General features: G+C 47.2%; 1 long non-coding RNA gene across 4 annotated transcripts in view; it reads left to right on the forward strand.

Annotated features, from left to right (window-relative positions):
- Positions 1–14,472, forward strand: part of LOC148394806 (uncharacterized) — a 42,544-nt gene that overhangs the window by 5,683 nt on the left and 22,389 nt on the right. The window lies entirely within an intron of this gene.

Raw genomic sequence — 14,472 nt, forward strand, 5'->3', positions numbered from 1 at the left:
GCAACCACTGCGCATGACTACAGTTTGCCACCGGATGCAGATGTTTCCTGTTTTGCTTGTTCTTTCACTATTAGCCCTTGATGTCTCCCCTCAACTTAATACATTCAGGTATGGATGGAACACCAATGTTGAATACAGGTTGGACAAAACATTGCAACATTAATCACATATATCTTGTCTAATAAAGATCAATCTCAACTCATAATAGTACTTCACACAATAATGGGTCCCTCCAACTTAAACAGATATATTGATATTGCTCAAGCTGTTACATCTTAAAATTATGGCATAGCAAACTCTTATTCCAAAATTGTGCGTTGCTACGTGTTTGAACAAGTCGTGTCCTCTCAATTGCTAACAATTTAATTTATTAGATTTGTTAATTTCCATCAGGTCACCCTATGTCAAGCTTTAACACCATTTCCTGGTGAAATTTTGGAACTACTACATGTTTTGGGATAGCCAATGTGCCTGGGCCAAATTCAATACCTAATTTTACACCGTCTTGTACCACCATGCCACTTGACACCCTGCATATCTGTCAGTATAGTTTTATCTATGAGTTGCGTGTCCTCTGACTCTATTAAAAAAAAATCATGGCCATGTCTCCCTGCTGCTTCTTATTTAGCAATTTTGTCTGCTAATCTGTTTCAATTTGAGACTTCATCTGTGCCTGTGGTGTGAGCAGCACATTTACACACAGCTAGTTTAGCAGGTAAAAGGATAGCCTGCAACAAGTCTTTCAACAAGGAGGCATGGGTAACCGGCTTACCGGTTTATGTTGTCATCCTTCTGTGCTCCAATTGTTTTGCAAAGTAGAACAGAGTAGAAAACGCATACCGACTGTCTGTATATACAGTAACTTCCTTATCTTCCACTAATTGCCTGCGCTGACCTGTTGTATGGAAGCTTCTTTGCTTCAACAATCTGGTTTGGCAATTTCACAATTGCATAACCACTTTGATTGTTTCCTTAAGGACCCTTTGAACATGATCATCCACAAACCACTTTTCCCCTTTGTCAAGTGGTGTGTCACTTAAATCTTGTCTGGGCAGCTGTAGATGTTCTGTAGCATCTAAACCGTTGCGGGGTTCCATCCCTTGGGAACGGGATCAATGTTGCTGGGTTAAGGACTGTGCACCTCTTTATCACAATGTGTGATTGTGATAGAAGTGTAGCAGTTAGGATAAGTGTCTGGCAGGTGACAAAAAGTTAATTTTGCTTTGCAGTAGCAACACATCTACAGCATGCGGAACTAGCAGGTCCATTTTGTGAAAGAGGTCCACATCTGCAGATTGTCTCACTGCAAGCGCTGCCGCGCATACTGCTTGGACACAGTCTGGCAAGGATTGAGCCACTCGATCCAATTTTTTAAATAAAATGCAATTGGTCTTAGTTTGCTGCCATGACTCTGCAGCAACACTGAGGTCATAAAACCATTCCTGCAGTCTGCTGTTTGCACAAAGGTTTTATTGTAGTCTGGCAAGATAAGAGTTGTAGTTTCCATCAGAGCCTGTTTCAGCACTACAAAAGCATCATCTGCTACTGGTGTCCACATTATTTTTTCTGTCATTGCCATGGGGACTCCATGCACAATATTCAGCAGCGGTTGCGTCTTTTCCACATAATGTGGGATCCATGCTCAGCAGTAATGGCAGAGCCCCAAAAATGTCATCATTTGTTTTTTTGTCTCCGGTTTCGGTGCATCTGCAATCATCTGCTTTCTGGTTCTGGACGATCAGCAAATCCCTGTGGCAATCTGGTGTACGTATAACTTTGTCCTTTAAAGGTAAACGCAAACCAAAACTGTGAGTCTGGGTGGATTGGCACTGAGAAAAATATATTGCTAAGATCAATTACTGTGATAAACTTCTGGTTAGGTTTCAAAGTGTTTAGAAGTGTGTGTGGGTCAGGCACATTAGGTGCCCTTGTCTGCACTGCACCATTTACTGCTCGTAAATCTTGTATCATTCGACAATCAATTTTATTGGCCTTTCGAACTGGAAAAATAGGAGTGTTGCAAGGAGAATCCGAACACTTCCTAATGATTCCTCCTGTCAAAAGATCATTTATAACTTATAGTATAAATATAGTTTTGCACTCTTTGCACAAGATTATTCCATTGTGCTGCATACTCCCCCCAATTGATTTCCCTCAATGGGATAGGGGAAAGGTCCTTGGTTATTTCTACCTGTATATTTTCCTCTAACCTTGGCCCAGTCTTTTCCCAAGGAAGACATTGCACCTTCTCCTGCCTCATGCCCATTCATCGAATGTATGATTCCAGCCATGTCTTCTGCCCATTTATCTGGGTCCTCTGCAACAGGGGTAACCCCTTCAACTGCTTTTCTTGCCTCTTCCAAAGTTCATGGCCAAAAAAAATATGTATGTGGAGGGTAGCCTTCCCCTGCAATCGGGTTTGGCACCTGTATCATTGGGCACACATCAACATCGTCCAAATTTTGGGAAATCTAGCAGCATTGGTCATACTTCTTGTTCGCACAGGAGTTCTAATAATGTGACCCTAACCTTTTTTGCTGTTATATGGGGGAGGGTGCAGGTCTGTTAAACTTGAATACAAGTTTTGCATAGGAGCAGAAAGCTCCTCTTGCCCCTCTGCTTGAGCTGCGGCCGGGACAGCGCGGCTGCGCACTGTGGTCTCATTGTCTTACGGCCTGACAAACATAGCCGCAGCCTCATCACTTTTCTCCTTTCTATGTTTTGTCTTTTGGATTTGCTCTCTTCTCTCTTGTGAAGCTTTCAACCACACTCTAGCACAACTCAATACCCTCTCTTTTCTTTCCTTTCTCAGTCCCTTTGTCTTCCTAGCCACACTCCCCTCCAATACATCAACCACTATCTTCCACATTTCAATTTCCCTTCTACTCTATACTTTTTCTTCCACTTTGGCATGTATCGCATACAATTAAGAAATTTACTCGCCATGTACTTCTCATCTCCGTCAAGCGCTAGAGATTTACCGTTTTTATTTCCCATCTTAATTTGGTATTTTTAGGTTTATACAATTTTTTATCAATTTTTTTCTTTCTTTGAGGATCCTCAATGCAGGTCTAAATTGACCTTTCAACAAACTACTAGCCTGTGTTATTGCCGTGGATCAATGCGAGAACTGCTTTTTAGTCAATTTATCCTACCAGTCACACTCAACCACACAAACTCCAGCACTTTTTTATTTTTCTCATAGCTCGGACAAACCAAAGCCATATATCTCATAGCTCGGACAAACCAAAGCCGTATATCTTGTGCACCTTAGCCGTATATCTCATAGCTTGGACAAACCAAAGCTGTATATCTCGTGAACCTTTAACTTTTTACGCATTTCACAACAACACTATCACACAACTTCAGGGCTTTAACTTACTTGTCCCTTGGTTCGTTGCACTGCCGGATCCCGTCAATCCACCTCTGTCAGACGAAGGCAGACCTAAGATGCTGGCCCAGCGAAGAATTTCCTTCCCAGGTCTTTCTTTACCAGGTCCGGCTAATGGACGCTGGCCCGTCGACGGTGTACCTGTCGTACTCCGTCGGCCAGATGGCGGGTATTAGAGATCCCGGGTTTCGGCACCAAAATGTTAGAGTGGTGCTCACTCCAACTTATTTTTGCAAGAACCACACGGGAGACAGTATGCCCTTTTTAAGCACTTGCAAATGGAGAGTCATCCGTCGCTGTGCATACAGCGATGTTCAAATGAGGTCTGACTCAGGCATCTTGCAAGAGCATTTTTATTGATAAGAAACAGGGTGGGGGTGAGAGTGGACAGGATGGAGTTGAAGCCCCTGACCTCTGTTCCAAACATATCAGGGGGTGTTTTACGACGTTGTGTTAGACTTCCTAGGCTAGGTTATTTATTACAGGTTACATTCCAACATAAGCATAAAACTAATCTAGCTAGGTTATTCAATACAGGTTACATTCCAACATAAGCGTAGGATCAAACTAATCTATCAACACTAACATATATCTATCAACCCTAACAAGCCCCATCCACTGTCCCCGGACAGCCACCCGGCCGAGCACCGGCCCCCGAATTCCACCTACTGAGGTGAAAGAGAGATCCGTAGAGTCGGACCGGGCGTGCGTAAAAGCCATGTCCAAGCCCCATCCACCGTCCCCGGACAGCCACCCGGCCGAGCGCCGGCCCCCGACTTCCATCCACGGAGGTGAAAGAGAGCTCCGTAGAGTAGCACCGGGTGTGCGTAAAAGCCATAATAGTTTTTCAAACCTTCTGTGTCACTCCAAATCATTAAATCCTTCAAACTCTTCATCCTCCGTGTCACTTACAAACAAAGCCGCTAACGATGCCGGTAGTACGTGGGGCCCTTCGTCATCTTCGTCTTCCCGTGATCGAATCTTTGTCCTTTATGTAAACAACCGCCGTGCCGCGCTGCTCACTTGAAATTCAAATTACAGTAACCCCTTGCTACTTCGCGGTTCGTTTATCGCGGTTTCACTTTTTTTTTTAATTTTGAAAATTTATGAAAAAATTCACATATAAGTCGCTCCTCAGTATAAGTCGCCCCCCCCACCCAAACTATGAAAAAAAACGCGACTTATAGTCGTATAGTTGTAATACGGTATGTGTTAAGATTGATATTTACCAGACAAGATATATGTTATTAATGTTGCAATGTTTTATCCAACCTGTATTTAACATTGGTGTTCCATCCATACCTGAATGTATTAAGTTGAGAGGAGACATCAAGGGTTAATAGTGAAAGAACGAGCAAAACAGGAAACAGCACCAGAGAACAGTCATGCGCAATGCTTGCTGTTTTGAGCAAAGTTGTCAAGGCAACCAGTGGTTTCCTGAGAGTCAGGTGAAGATTGCGCAACCCTAAAATATCAGATGAGAAATCCGCTGAGACAGCATTAAAATATCAGCTGGAAAATCAGATGAGGTCATGCATTCCTAGCATACCAGGCATTCCAGACATTCCACACATTCCGATGAGGTAATGCCAGAGGAGCTGACAAGCCTATAAAAGCTTGGCTTCAGACGAGAGAAGGGCTCTTCCTGGTCAGGGTGATGGCCCTGTTGCTGCCCGGAGTAAAGAACGCCGCTTAGACAAAGATGGATTTTTCCTTCTTTTTGAGTTTGGACCAAAATCTACTAAAATGAATTTCCAGAGTCTTCGAATTCGACTTTGTTAAATTTGAAGCTTCGAGTTGGACTTTGTCAAATTTTAAGCTTCGAGGAAGGCAGAGCAGCCGCTTCGGCCAGAAGGGGGAAGACGCCATTGTAACGGCGTTGGCTAATCTCCTCATCGGCAAACCTTTCCTCTTTTTAAACAGGATTCGGATTTTGGAACAAAGGAGAGCCGATCACTCGACTTGTTCAACCAAATAGGATTTTAGACCTTTTGTCTCCTCTTTTGTTATTAGATGGGTGAGTCGAATTCATTGTTGTTTTTTCAACTTGTAATTCTTTTTTTTGCTTATTCATTAAATTACTTCTTAATCCTTAGTTCGGTTATCGGTTATTTTGTATTAAATATGTTGAGCATAGTTTTATATGCAGTAATTAGAACTTTAAATTTTCTTTATTTCCCTATCAGTCATTCTTTTTAAAGTGAAGACAGCTTTAATCCTTAACATCAGGTATTGTCAGATCTGGTTCGAAATAGTTATCTTAAACTCAGCTGGGGCGAATGCGCGCTAGTGTAAATAACGAATCCCTGAGGTCTTAACAAACACATCTAAATATATCCGAAATTTAACAAAAGCCTCAAATCACAGAAGTGAGCCATCAGTATGGCGCGGTTATTCTGATGACGTGGCTCAATCTTAAATTACTAGGCACGCGCGTTGTTTGACTTCAACAGGATTGGCATCCTAAAAAGATTATATTGATTATTTTAGAATTAATATAATAAAGGTGGTTAGCAATTCGGACAAGCCTCTTCACCATTGGCTTATTTAACCCTTTAATGGGAAGCCAGTCGCTTAAATATAATAAGTGCAGGTTTGACAGGTCTCACCCACAACATTAATGGAGTCCAGGGGACAGCCCAGGACAGAGCTTGCTCTCCTGACCATCTTATTTAGTCTCCCCCTGTCCCGGTCCGTACTGCCCCCACCCCAGCAGACCACAGTGTAGAGGATGGCTGAGGCCACCACAGAGTCATAGGAGGTCCTGAGGAGAGCCCTGCACACACCGAAGGACCTCAGTCTCCTCAGCAGGTGGAGGCGACTCTGGCCCTTCTTGTTCAGGGCGTGGGTGTGATCAGTCCAGTCCAGTTTGGTGTTAAGGCGAACACCCAGGAATTTGTAGTTCTCCACTACCTCAATGTCGGATCCCTGGATGTTCACCAGAGTGAAGTGGGGTGCTGTCCTCCCGAAGCTCACAATTATCTCCTTCGTCTTGCTGGTGTTCAGCTGAAGCTAGTTGAGCTCACACCAGCTGACAAAGTCCTTGATGACCGTCCTGTACTCCAGATCGTTCCACTCAGAAACATATCCAACAATGGCCGTGTCATCGGAGAACATCTGGATGTGGCCGTGTGCGGTGTCGTGGGTAAAGTCCGAAGTGTACAGGGTGAAAAGGAAAGGAGAGAGCACCGTACCCTGGGGGACACCTGTGCTGCAGCGCACCACGTCAGACTCACAGCGATGTAACCTCACATACTGCGGCCTGTTGGTGAGGAAGTCTGTAGTCCATGAAGTCAGGTGTTGGTCCACTCCTGCCCTCTCCATCTTCACCCTGAGCAGTGACGATTGGATGGTGTTAAAAGCCCTGGAGAAATCGAAGAACATGATCCTCCCAGTGCTCCCGATGTCCTCCAGGTGAAGCAGTGACGATGTCGCTGGTACCACTTCTCGTGTACGTAGAGTCCGATCCTTGAGCCGCATAACCACTCACAGAGCAGGAGAACCCAGATACCAGGGGGTTACCAGCTGCCTGCTGGTGTCGTTCAATGCGCCTCTTGGATCGTCTTTCTTGATTGGTTTGGTGTATTTTTGAAACTGCAGTGGCACAAGTGATCTGCCAGGTTGATCTGCTGAGTGCCAGAGTTTCAAGCTGCGTAGTGTTGATGTTGGATTGCTTTAAGAGGTCCCTGGTGTAGTCCTTAAAGCGCCGCTTTTGCCCTCCAACAGAGCACTTTGCACCTCTCAGTTGGCCGTAGAGGACTTGGCGGGGCAGACGGATGGTGTGTCTAATCCACCGAAGATGCTTTTTAACCACGGCTGCTTCCATGCAGATGGAGTTGGTGTTTTTTGAGGATGTCTGTATAGGGGACTCGATCCTCCCAGGACAGGCCAAGGATCCTCCGCAGGCAGCGTATGTGGAAGGCCTCCAGCTTATTGATGTGTTGACGGTATGGGGTCCATGTCTCCGCTCCATAGAGGAGAGTGGAGAGACATACTGCGTTGTACACGGCGATCTTGGTGCTGCCCTTCAGGTTACGGTTTTCAAAAACTCTGCGGCGTAGCCGACCAAAGGATGATGAGGCTTTATTGATGCGGGTGTGCAGTTCAGTATCAAGGGAGCAGCGTGAGGACAAAGTGGAGCCAAGGTAAGTGAGGCGATCCACTGTGTTGAGTGGAATGCCATTTATATGGAAACTGGGGAGTGAGGATCTAGAGGTAGCGACTTGGGACATGACTTCAGTTTTTTTAATGTTAACCTGGAGACCAAGTATTGTTACAGGCAGGAAATGGTGTTCAGGGCATGCTGCATAGAGTGAGAGGTGTGAGCTAATACAGCACAGTCATCAGCATACTGAAGCTCATGGATCTGGCAGGTCTTGGTCTTTGTGTAGGCCTGGAGCCGCCGGATGTTGAAGAGGCTTCCATCTAGGCGGTACTCCACCTTGAAACCATCTTCATGACCCGTGCCATGATGGAAGAGGCACGTAATGGCGGAGAGGAGGATGTTAAAGAGCACTGGAGCCAAGACACAGCCCTGCTTCACCCCAACATTCACCTTGAAGGGCTCTGACTGAAGCCCACCTATGAGCACTCTGGCTTCCATCCCAACATGCAGCTGCTGGAGGATACTTAGAAATTTGGGTGGTACGCCTAGTTTGGAGAGGTGTTTCCAGAGCAACACACGGTTGATGGTGTCGAATGCTGAGGTCGATGAAGGCTATGTAGAGGTCCTTGTGATGTTCTCTGCTCTTCTCCATTAAGACAAAGATCATGTCTGTGGTGCATCTAGTTTTCCGGAAGCCACACTGAATTTTCGGGAGCACACCTTCCGAGATGTGCTCAACCAGCCTGCTGAGCATGATCTTTGCCAGAACCTTTCCTACAACGGAGAGGAGAGTGATTCCTCGGCTGTTACCACAGGCTGCTCTGTCCCCTTTCTCTTGTAGATGACGACAAAGTTGGCATCCTTCCCTGTGGGAGGGTCCCGTGTTCCCAGATGTTTTGGATCAGGAGGTGCAGGCGGCGTGTGAGAAGATACCCTCCGTGTTTAAGAACCTCAGCAGGGATGCCATCAGGTCCAGTGCTTTTGTTGTTCTTTAAGCCTGCAATGGCTTCCCGGGTTTCAGAATAAGACGATGGGGTGTCGAGGTCCATGATTGGTGGCAGGTCCGGGATATTATCCATAATGTGTGGGTCGACCGGGGTGGTGTGATTGAGAAGACTCTCAAAATGGTTTGCCCAACGAGCAAGGATATCATGGTATTAAGGAGCGAGGAGCCGTCAGCTGACCGAACTAGAGCAATCGCCCGATTCCTGGGGCCATACAATGCTTTGATGGCATCATAGAAGCCCTGAGTGTTGTTGCAGCCTGCCAGGTTTTGGATCTCGTGTGCCTTCTGCACCCACCAGGTGTCCATTGTTCGCTGGGTTGCTGTTTTTGCTGCAATAAAGGTGTCTTTCAGGATGAGCGATGTGGGGCAGGACAGGAGAGCTTTGTGGGCCTCGTGTTTCATTTTTAGAAGTGATTATCTCAATTGAGTTGCAGTCAAACCAGTCCTGGTGATGTTTCCTTGATTGGCCAGGCACCAGCTCAGTGGCCTAGAAGTAGCGTGTCCGCCCTGAGACTGGAAGGTTGTGGGTTCAAACCGGCCGGGTCATACCAAAGACTATAAAAAATGGGACCCATTGCCTCCCTGCTTGGCACTCCGCATTAAGGGTTGGAATTGGGGGGTTCGATCACAAAATGATTCCCGAGCGCGGCACCGCTGCTGCTCACTGCTCCCCTCTCCCCCAGGGGATGGATCAAAATCACACGGGGATGGGTTAAATGCAGAGGACAAATTTCACCACACCCAGATGTGTGATGAGGATCATTGGGACTTTACCCTCTGAGGTTGCACGATAAATGGCCTCGCGCAGAGCTGGCCAGTCAGCTGATTCCTCTGGTATCTTTCCAAGATTTTCAGCAAGGAAAACGTGGCGGTTGTGGCTCAGGCAGTAGAGTGGATCGTTTAGTAACCGGAGGGTTGGTGGTTCGATCCCAGCTCTGTCACAGACACATGTTGTTGTGTCCTTGGGCAAGACACGTCACACACCTTGCCTCCAGGTCGTCATTGTAAATGAGAAAGTGTTCTCAATTGGCTTACCTTGATTACCTGCCGCTGATCATCGATGGTGCTGTGGTGGAGAGGGTGAGCTGCACCGAGTTCCTGGGGGTGCACATCAGTGAGGACCTCTCCTGGTCCGCAAACACCTCGTCACTGGCAAAGAAAGCTCAGCGCCGCCTGTACTTCCTGCGGAAGCTCAGGCGTGCATGTGCTCCTCAGGCAGTCCTGACTACATTCTACCGTGGCACCGTTGAGAGCGTCCTCACCAGTTGCATCGCTGTCTGGGGTGGTAACTGCACTGAACAGAACTTGAAGGCCCTGCAGCATAGTGGATACGGCTGGTAAGATTATTGGTGCTTCGCTCCCCTCCCTGAAGGACATTTACACTTCCCATCTCGCCCGCAAGGCAACCTCGATTGCGAGAGATGTGAGTCACAAAGAGTCACTCTTTGTTTGACCTACTGCCCTCTGGGAAGAGGTACAGGAGCCTGCGCTCCCGCACCACCAGACTCGCCAACAGCTTCTTTCTCCAGGCTGTTAGGACCCTGAACTCGCTACCCCCTTCTGCGTAGTGTGCGGCACTGTTGCGCTATTTTCTGGAATGTCTGCTGTACGCGCACTTGCTCCTTTTTTGCTCCTCTTATTTATTTATTTATTTATTTATTTATTTATTTATTTATTTATTTATTTATTGTGTTATTTATTCATTATTTATTCAGCACACTGTTGTTATACTTGTTTACTTGTTTGTCTGTTGTGGGCCATGTCTTGTCACCGTGGGATAGGGAGGAACGAAATTTCGGTTTCTTTGTGTGTCTTTGGCATGTGGAGAAATTGACAATAAAGCTGACTTTGCCTTTGACTTTGACTTTGAAAACATTGAATAAAAAAAAAAGGAGCTGTCGAAGGTTAGCTTTGGTGGTGGAGCTGTTCAGTGTTGCACAGTTGAGCCTTTTGTTTGGAGCTTTCCTAGGACCATGGTATTGAATGATCATGCGGAGTTTGGACCTGACCATGAGGTGATCAGTCCAGCACTCAGCTCCACGCTTGACACGAGTGATGAGGACATCCTGCATGTCCTTTTGACAGACAATCATATAGTGCAGGAGATGCCAGTGTTTTGTGCGGGGGTGTTGCCAGGTGGTCTTAAACCTGTTCTTCATCTGGAAGATGGTGTTAGTGATAACCAGATAATGTTCTGCACAGAGGGAGAGAAGCCGAAGTCATTTGTTGTTCATTTTCCCCACTCCGTGCTGGCCAATCACTTCACTCCATACTAGGTGTTCCGTACCTACCCTAGCATTGAAGTCTCCTATTACTATGAGCTTCTCCGTAGCCGGTGTTTTCTGTAGGATTGTGTCAAGAGCTCTGTAGAAATCCTCCTTTGTGTTATCCTCAGCATCCAGAGTTGGTGCGTAAACACTGATGAATGTGGCAAAGTGTTTCTTTGCCAGGGGAATGCCATGTCATCAGCCTTTCATTGATGCCAATAGGGGATTCCGGGATGCGCTGAAGCAGTTTGGACTTCACAGCGCGGGGAGAACATGCAAACTCCACACAGGGGAGGGCCATGAAGTGGGAGAAACAGCAATGTGTGCACATTCTGTTATGTTAGACAAACTCATGTACTTTTTCATTGTCATATATGTGTAAATTCAAGATTCAAGATTCAAGATTCAAGAGTTTTTTATTCGCCATGTTTGAGCGTGCCAAACAAGGAATTTGACTTCGGTAAATCACAGCCTCTGTTCAACATTTAGGTGACTAACAACAACACTCAGCACATGTGAAGAACAAAAGATATTCTCAAACATCCCCAGATCTTAAACTCCCAAGAGGGCAAGGAAAAACTCAAAACTCCAGCTATGGGAAATGAGAAACCTTGAGAAGAGACCACAGATGGGAGGGTCCCTCTTCTAGGATGACCAGGCTGCAATGGATGCAGAGAGGACACATAGTACAAACAGTGTAGACAAAAAAGGTCTGGAAAGCGGGATGTTATTGCACAGTAATGACTCTGAGACTCTAAGAGTGGTGTGAGTTCATCAGAGCGACAGCCTGGGGGAAGAAGCTGTCTCTGTGTCTGCTGGTTTTGGTGTACAGAGCTCTATAACGGCGTCCGGAGGGGAGTAGTTCAAACAGGCTGCAACCTGGGTGCGAAGGGTCTGTTGAGATGTTACTTGCACGTTTCCTGGTCCTGGTCAGGTACAAGTCTTGAATAGATGGGAGGTTGATTCCAATTATCTTTTCTGCAGTCCTTATTGTCCGTTGCAGTCTGTGCTTGTCTTGTTTGGAGGCCGATCCAAACCAGACAGTGATGGAGGTGCAGAGGACAGACTGGATGATGGCAGTGTAGAAGGTCTTCAGCAGCTCCCGCGGCAGGTTGAACTTCTTGAGCTGTCTCAGGAAGTACAGCCTCTGCTGGGCCTTCTTCCGGACAGAGTCTATGTGGCCGGTCCATTTCAGGTCCCGAGAGATTGTGGTTCCCAGGAACTTGAAGGTGTCTGATGAGAGAATAGTATTACTGCGGATAGTGAGGGGTGAAAGTGGTGAAGGGCCTCGCCTGAAGTCCACTGTCATCTCCACGGTCTTGAGCGGGTTCAGGTCCAGGTGGTTTTGGCTGCACCAGTGGACCAGCCGCTCCACCTCCTGTCTGTATGCAGTCTCATCACCGTTCTGGATCAGTCCGATGAGAGTGGTGTCGTCTGCATACTTCAGGAGCTTCACAGAAGAGTCACTTGCGGAGAAATCGTTGGTGTAGAGGGAGAAGAGCAGTGGGGAGAGGACGCACCCCTGAGGGGCTCCAGTGTTGGTAGTCAGAGTGTCACATGTGATGCTCCCCAGCCTCACACGCTGTCTCCTGTTGGTCAGGAAGCTGGTGATCCACTGACAGGTGGAGGCAGGCACCGCGAGCTGGATGAGCTTCTGTTGGAGGATGTCAGGAGCGATGGTGTTGAACGCCGAGCTGAAGTCCACAAACAGGATCCTGGCGTACTTTCCTGGGGTGTCCAGGTGTTGCAGGATATAGTGCAGACCCATGTTGACCGCATCATCCACCGACCTGTTTGCCCGGTAGGCAAACTGGAGGGGGTCCAGCAGGGGGCCCGTGACATCCTTCAGGTGGTTCAGCACTAACCTCTCGAAAGATTTCATGACCACAGATGTCAGTGCAACAGGTCTATAGTCATTCAGACCTGTGATGGCGGGCTTCTTGGCCACTGGAACGATGGTGGAGCTCTTGAAGCACGCGGGCACCTCACACAGCTCCAGGGAACGATTGAAGATCCGTGCAAAGGTGGGCGCCAGCTGCTCAGCGCAAACTTTCAAGCAGGAAGGTGACACGCCGTCTGGGCCCGGTGCCTTCCTGATCTTTTGTCTTCGGAACATCTGGCGCACTTCCTCCTCGCGAATCTGGAGTGCGGGCGCGGCCTCTGCAAGAGAGAGAGTCGGTGACCACGGTGATGGAGGTGTGGACAGAGCAGTTATGGGGGGAGGTGAGTATGTGGATTGTGCTGCAGGAAGTCCCGTTGTGTGGGAGGACCGATCAAACCTGCAGTAGAACCTGTTTAGCTGGTTAGCGAGCCTTGGGCTCTCCACAGGACGGGGGGTTCGTTTCTTGAAGCCCGTGATGCTCTGCAGGCCTTTCCACACTGTTGAGGGATCAGGATTGGCAGAGAGGTGTCTCTCCAGGCTCTCCCCGTAACACCTCCTGGCTTTCCTGACCTCTCGGTTCAGTGTGTTTCTGGTCTGCTTGAACAGGTCCCGGTCGCCGCTCCTGTAGGCCTCCTCCTTGACTTTGCGCAGCCTCCTAAGGTGATCTTATTGTTTGATATAAACATTACTGCTCAGTCGAGGGCACAGATACAGTACACAGAACTGTGCAACTTTCCAATACACATGGGCACAAACGATGTCCGCCTTTTCCGGACAGTATAAAACCTTCTGAGCTGGAGATGGGGGGTGTTGTTACATCTGCTGAAGCGCCATGTGTACTGACCGCCATTAAACAACCCAAGATCTTGCCAATAAAGAACCAACCGTTACCCCACATCTTAGTTTTCCTGACACAACGGACATCATCAACAACACGCAACAGCCGTTGGTGGAATGGAACCCGCACTTTCCTAACTGTGAAGCGGACGTGCTAACCAGTGCAGAACCGAGACGCCAAAGAGTATAAATGTTACGATATTGAGTCAAATACAAACCAGATACAACAATTTAAAACCAACCTTCGTCGAGGATGGGATTTGAACCATTGCGTGCGGAGCACAATGGATTAGCAATCCATCGCCTCAACCTCTCGGCCACCTTGTCTTGTACGTGTTGTGTTGACACGTCATGTTATGTACATTGTGCCAAGATACTTTGGATGTGAAGATAATGAAAATCCAACGAGGATGTGATATGAAATGATGAGTGGAGAGCACAATGGAGTAGCAACCCATCGCTTGAATATCTCAGCCACCGCATCTCATGCATGAGTTGTATGGGCGACATGATATGGTATGTACGGTGTAGTATAAGCCGCAACCTTGCGACCTTTAGATGTGAAACGAAGAAGAAGTAAGCCACAAAAGAAGCGACACTGTCAACAAAGAAAAACGTTTTTTCAATGTTGTCTCACCCCAAATATTTGGGATCATCGGATCTGCGCAGTTGGATGGTTCCACCAACATTTTAACATCAACATTCTTTCATGTTCTGCCTGCGTGTCCTGGCTGAAGATCCTAAAGGTTTTCAACTTTTTTCATGTTTCTGCATATAAGACATGATCGTATACTGATAAGTACTCTGCATTGTGGCCGCAGCGATTCCGGTTCGAATCATTTTTGCAAAAGTGTTACACACAAGCTTAGAGGGTGCAACCTATTCAGTGCTATTGGCGCAATGGGTAACGCATCTGACCACAGAATAGAAGATTCTAGGTGCGACCCCTGGCTAGCTCACATGCCATTTTGTGGTCAACATTAG

This window comes from Syngnathus floridae, chromosome 7, assembly GCF_059516105.1.
Source record: "Syngnathus floridae isolate MCC-2025c chromosome 7, RoL_Sflo_1.0, whole genome shotgun sequence".
Taxonomy (NCBI): domain Eukaryota; kingdom Metazoa; phylum Chordata; class Actinopteri; order Syngnathiformes; family Syngnathidae; genus Syngnathus; species Syngnathus floridae.